Genomic DNA, 6,247 nt, shown 5'->3' on the forward strand with positions numbered 1-6,247 from the left:
CAGTAACTAAAATTAAAGACAGGACAAAGAAATAGGCAAGAGTTCCATTGCGCAACTCCACCAGAGAAAACAGACGAAAAGCCGAAGAAATACCGGGGTATAGCGTTTTCAAATTATTACTGTATCACACCTGTACATGCATATACTTTGTTTACACATTTTAATGTTTGATCATATCACAGTAATTAAGATATTTCACATTTGTAACTATAACCGTTTCGTTTAATTTAAGAATTTGATTCTAGCAATTTAAATTTTTTCTCCAAAAATTTGAACCGTTGACATTTGTATTTTTGACGTTTCAGGTTGCTCCGGGTGTTAGAGAACGATATCACTTTAAATGTTATTACTCAAAAAGTTTTAATGTAAACATGATAAAACTTCGTAATTTATCTGCCGAGAACACGCTTTATCCACCCTGAAAATTTTATAAAGATACGTTAATTTCTTCAAAAGATATGGGCTTAGTCTACGAAATTTTGGGACAACCCTCGTACGTGTCTGAGAGAGGAACGAACGACAACTCTGCAAGGGAGATTGGTGTGAGACCTAAAGAAGGACAGGTAACTCTCATTTTCACTACAATTTCAGGGGTTATATCCCCTTGAAAAGTTTAATTATGGCGGATAAACAATGCGGCATGCAGTCTGGCCATCAACAGAGTTTTGACACCCGTAATACCCGTATTCTTAAGGAATCACTGTCTTGTTAGTATAGTATGCCAGAGCATCAACGATAGTGGGAAACATGGGATAATTTGCATAACGGACGAAGCCCGTTACGCATAAATTATCCCATATTTCCCACTATCGTTGATGTCCCTGGCATACTATACTAACTAGACAGTGATTCCTTATATTTCCATTTCATAGTGAAATAAAATTGTATATTTAGACTTTAAAAATGTAGCGATTTCAATTCGATTCGTCTGACGGCAAACACAAAGGCAGCCGACGACATTTACATGCATATTTGGCCTCCTTAGCGTCAGACACAGAGACATATGCGCAAGATTTGCATGAGTATTAGGCCTCCTTACCTCCTGAACTATCGACCTGCCTAATTTACATTTCGGCAGAATTATCAAGAAATAAACTCACCTAACTTTCAAAGAGTTATCACAAATGGAAATATTTAAAATCACCTCTGTAACCTTTGTTGTGAACATCACACAGGTAAGAAAAACAAGATTTTTAATTGAAATAATTTAATAAAACATGCATATTACATGTACAGTACTCTCCTATTAGCGTCAGTTTTACACATACAATAAATAAATACAATTTATTCAAAACATGATTTTGCATGAGTGCATAATGAACCATAAAATAAATTATTTCCTGTAAGACAATTCAAATATATTTTAAATACATATTTTATACATTTTAAATGCTATAGCAATAACCCCCAATTTTTCACAGTCTTACAACTTGCTTTTTAATTTTGGAAATAACACTGTTTTAAATGTTTTACTGTAAGTGTCTTTAGAAATAACAGCTGATGTGTATCACCTGAAACTTTTCAAAGTTTATCACAAATTTTAAAAAAATTAAATTTTGAAATATTTAAAATGGCCCACCTACTTCCTGTAACCTTTGTTGTGAACATCACACAGGTGAAGCACAAAAAACAATCTTTCAAATTTTAATTGTTAAACAATGGATTTAATTTGATAGCTTATTATAATAAAACATATAACATTTTTACATGTACAGACTCTCTCGTATAAGAAATTGTCACGTTTTACACATACAATAAATAAATACAATTTATTCACATGACCACATTTTCCCCATTTACACAGTTGAAAAGAATCAGTGCATAATGAACCATAAAATAAATTATTACATGTAAGACAATTCACAAAATATATTTTAAATACAAATTTTATACATTTTAAATGCATGTACATATCATCAAGGCCCCCCCCCCCCCCCTCTTCACAGTCTTACAACTTCCTTTTTAATTTTGGATCTGTTTTAAATGTTTTACTGTAAGTGTCTTTAGATTTTTTATCATACAGCTGATATCTTTTAGATCTGTAATATTTTTTTTTTTTGAGATTTATATTTTAACAGTTTTTGTTTCATTTTTATGTAATTTTGTCTATTTTGTTGTTGTTTTAGATGATGGCCCACTCTACTTCCTTTTAAAACAGGTGCCCCAACAGTTTACAAAGTTCCAGCGTTCCCCTATTCGGTGAGTGCACAACTTATGTATTCTACTTTCAAATTTCTACTACTTGTTATACAATTTGGATTTGATTTTAGATATGTCCTATCAGATTTTTGTGTACAAGTATGATATTTGATTCTATCAAGATTATTTTGTCCTAAAGTCAAATTTATAATTTTAAAAACATTTGTCTTTTTCCGTCATGTTTAATTTAAAGTCACTAGGTAACACTGAAGATTTCCACTTATCAGCTTTTCAATTCACAACGGGAAAAGAAATAAAGTTGACAGGACTTTCCGCACTCTATCTGGTAGCAGTTTATTAGGGAACCAACCACAGTAGACATAGCACACTTCATCAAAGGTGAGTCGCCGGAGTAGTGTTTGTAGCAATTCTCGTACTGATCTGTGCTGCATCGAAGCTTTAGGTCCAAGGCAAATCTTCTCTGCATGGATTCTCTTATGGCCTTGGTTCTTCCCGGAAACATGTGACTGCTGAATGGAGCCTTAGCAGCCTGTTTTCTTCGAGAGTCAAAAAAATGACACAAGTCTTTAAGGTTTCAATCACATGTCCTTGTTTTTCAGATGCACCAGATGCAGCGGCACTGTCTCCATCACTGGTGAAATGGGATATGATTAGTGGACGGTCATCACTTAGTAACTCACCAACACAATTAGTGGCCCATCTCTTCTCATCTCCAATGGTGGTCTCAGGAGGAATGGTTGCAGTGCAGTCTTCATGTCCTGGACAGGTAACTTCCTTTCCTTTGCTTCGTACATGTAGGTGTGCGCCTTTCTTACGTAGTTTATTCCCACAAAAAACTGCAACCACATTTTACCTCTGAGTTACATTTTCACTTACGGTATAAGTCACTTGGGTCGCAGCTTGGAATGGGTTTTTTTTAATGGCACTGAAGGTGGCATTATTGTACCAAGCATCTCCTTCCATTCTGCATGATGGGGGTATCCGGAAGTCCACATTATTATTATAAGTTCTTGAATGTTCGTCCAAATTTTCTTCATACTGTTTTTATTTACATCGGTTATAATTTCCCCACCTTGTTGCAGGTCTGTTGCATGTTGGCGGCTGATGCTGGTTCAATATTTGCACCAAGAAACATGCCACGCATACCGTCTGTTGTAAGACTGATACCCAAGTGACCGACAGCCACGACCACATTCAGCTGTGCAGCTCTTCGTCCCCTGCAAGATCTTTAAGCTTTGCGGTAACTGGTAAAGTGGCTCTTCTTAAATTGGATGGAAAGGAGCCATGCCAGGCCTCTTTTTTCCTCCCCATGCCGATACCATTCCAGTAGACCATCACAGTCTGGAAACTTATGTGAGTGTTTTTTAAATGCATATTGTTCCACAATTTAGCAGTCTTTTCTGTCACTATATGCCTTACATTTTTATTAAGTACGCTTGGAAAATTTCTGCTGAAAATTTGTGATTTTGTGCAATTTGTGAGTACAAAGCATAAATTAATACCACGCGGAAAAGATACTTCCTACATTAATCATAATTTAAAGTCTTTACTTGTAGACTTTTTCTAACTTTTCAGACTTTTTCTAAGAATATGCTATTGTATGTGGTGCACATTTTTAATATTGTAATTTTTTTTTGTGTTGTTTATTTATTTTAGAGCTGCCTGTTTTTCTAAGAGAAACTCCATTCTTTGATGATCGACTGATGGAAAAGCCTCATCACCCCTACTGCTAAAGAACCCCTTGTCTTAAGGGGGATGTCCGGCCACCTTTAGTGCAGTGAGAACAAAATGTAAACATTTCTTCAAATGGCTAAAATACATTATATTTTGATCAAATTTTAAGTCCTTATGATAAAGATAGAATAAATATGCATAACTGAATGCATGTTATGTATATATAATCTATACTTTTGCAGAAAAATGTTTTTGATATGCTCTTTAGAACTGCGCAGCTACAGAATTCAGCAGAGCCTTAAAAAATCCAAAAAAATATGCAAAGTGTGCATTAATGTTCTCTCTACAAACATTTGTTGAGAAAATGTCTAAATTTTGCACTTTTAAATGATAATTTCAAGTTCAAAACAAGGTACCGTTGTCTTCAAAAAGACTGCAAAGAACCATGAAAGTAGTTCATGGATAGCAGCACGTGGTCTATTTTTAGCACAGAATTTTGTTTTCCAGACCTCTTCTTAATATGGAGGGACATAACAATCTTTAGATGTAGAAAAAAATTACAGATGCAAAATATTTCAAATAACATGAACACTTTTAAAAGAGGAAAGGTGTTATAGTGTGGCTTGAAGTAATTTATTTAGTATTATTATCGAACAGTTGTTAAATAGTGTACGTACTGATATTTAAAAAAAAAACTCTTTGATTCCAGATAAGGAAAAATGAGTACCATCAAAGTTAAAAATTAATAGTTTGTAAGTTTGCCATAGATAACTTATATTATCTATCAAAATTTTAATTATCACCAATGAAACACAAAGAAATAAGACACATATAATCGATATGAATGACCTTGTTTTAATACCTACTAGTACCAGGGGTGATCAAAAAATTCGAACTATCTCTATATCTACAAAACCACAATTCAGATTAGAAACATATAGCCAAACACAAGTTCTATAAATAGCATATGCTGAAGTTTTGCTCCTTGTTTGTGATGTCACAATCTGAAAATGACGTCATGCAGGAACTTGTGACGAAAATTCTATTTAACCATATTGTCAAAATTAAAATTTTACAAAGTAAAGAAAAAAATCAACATAATTAAATATTGTATACCATCTTTAAAATGACGTTTGGTGGTCCTCCCAACTCAGGGAAAAATTATTGGGTTCTTATTTATAGGTGAGAAAGAAATTCCTTAAAACATAATTGTTGACGGAAGAAAAAGAAAAAATATCGTGTAATGGGGTGTAAAAAAAAAATGAGTCGGGCCATTTCCAGGCAGTAGATCGGGAGAGAGGACAACCAAATATTTTTATAACAGGTGGTCTTATAAGGCTAGTACATATTCCATCACGTACTTAGTCATGTTAGTAATGCAAATTTTTTAAATCTTTTGCACTATTTTGAAAAACAAACAGGATTTTCGGGGGGGGGGGGGTCTCACTTTTTTTGCAATGATAGACATAGCATATGCAATGGACATTTCTTTGCAAACATTGTACTCGCTTCTAAATTTCAAAGAAACAACTCAATATATTTTATCAAGCTTCGTATGTTCAATGAGCGAGAGCTTACAACGTTGTCAACATAATCAGACATGATGCGTTTTTATGTCCAAACATTACTCCATACAATGTGTTGGTCATTGCAAACAATCTAGCTATTTACGTGAGGTACCTGAAGGAAATCATATAACTGCTTATTTTTTCTATCTAACTTCTAAACAAAATATACATGTGTACCAATTTTAGAATGTAATACATGTAATTACAATTTGTTTTTCATGCACCGCATATTGTTTAACATTTTCAAATTAAATGCTAAGCATCCTCCTTGCAGTGCCCCATTTGAAAATAACTTCTATCGCCACAGAAAAAAGACCCGCCGTAAACACATATGTTTAGGACATTTTTATCTTTTTTTCTTGAGTTTTAAAGAAACCAACAAATTATCAAGACTTGTTCCATGAAAAATTAAATAAAATCATGGTAATAAAAAGATATATCCGCAGCAGATATATGCACATGCCAACCACGTGCTCAGTGGAATAATTTTAAAGAGGAAACTCGAACTGTTAAACAGAGCAGTTTATCCCAATTTGCAGGAGTGGGGTTAAAATCGCGTTTTTCATTAATCAGATGATGCGATGCAACAAATAAAAGTAGTAAGTAATATAACCTAATGATTATTACTGAGTAATTTCTTGTCTTGATGTTATTATGGTCGCATTTATTCTAAAATCAATGTTATTCGAACTCTGTGTGACAGAGGAATGGCGGACGAAATAAGCACATTGCCTCAGGAAGACACCCATATGAAAAATCAAATTTTCAAGAATTATGAATAATGACAAGAAAAAAGCGAAACAAATGGTTGTAGCCATATTATCAATGAATCAAACTAACGCCAT

At 33.7% G+C, this 6,247-nt stretch overlaps 1 long non-coding RNA gene across 1 annotated transcript; it reads left to right on the forward strand.

The window, feature by feature from the left end:
• Positions 1-2,499: 2,499 nt before the first annotated feature.
• On the forward strand, positions 2,500-3,360 carry LOC134261104 (uncharacterized). The gene is made up of 3 exons (XR_009990735.1): positions 2,500-2,538; positions 2,760-2,926; positions 3,243-3,360. It is a non-coding gene; the product is annotated as an uncharacterized LOC134261104 (long non-coding RNA).
• Positions 3,361-6,247: the final 2,887 nt, after the last annotated feature.

This window comes from Saccostrea cucullata, unplaced genomic scaffold (genome assembly GCF_032062105.1).
Source record: "Saccostrea cucullata isolate Sc308-1 unplaced genomic scaffold, CSIRO_AGI_Scuc_v1 ctg12119, whole genome shotgun sequence".
Classification (NCBI taxonomy): Eukaryota; Metazoa; Mollusca; class Bivalvia; order Ostreida; family Ostreidae; genus Saccostrea; species Saccostrea cuccullata.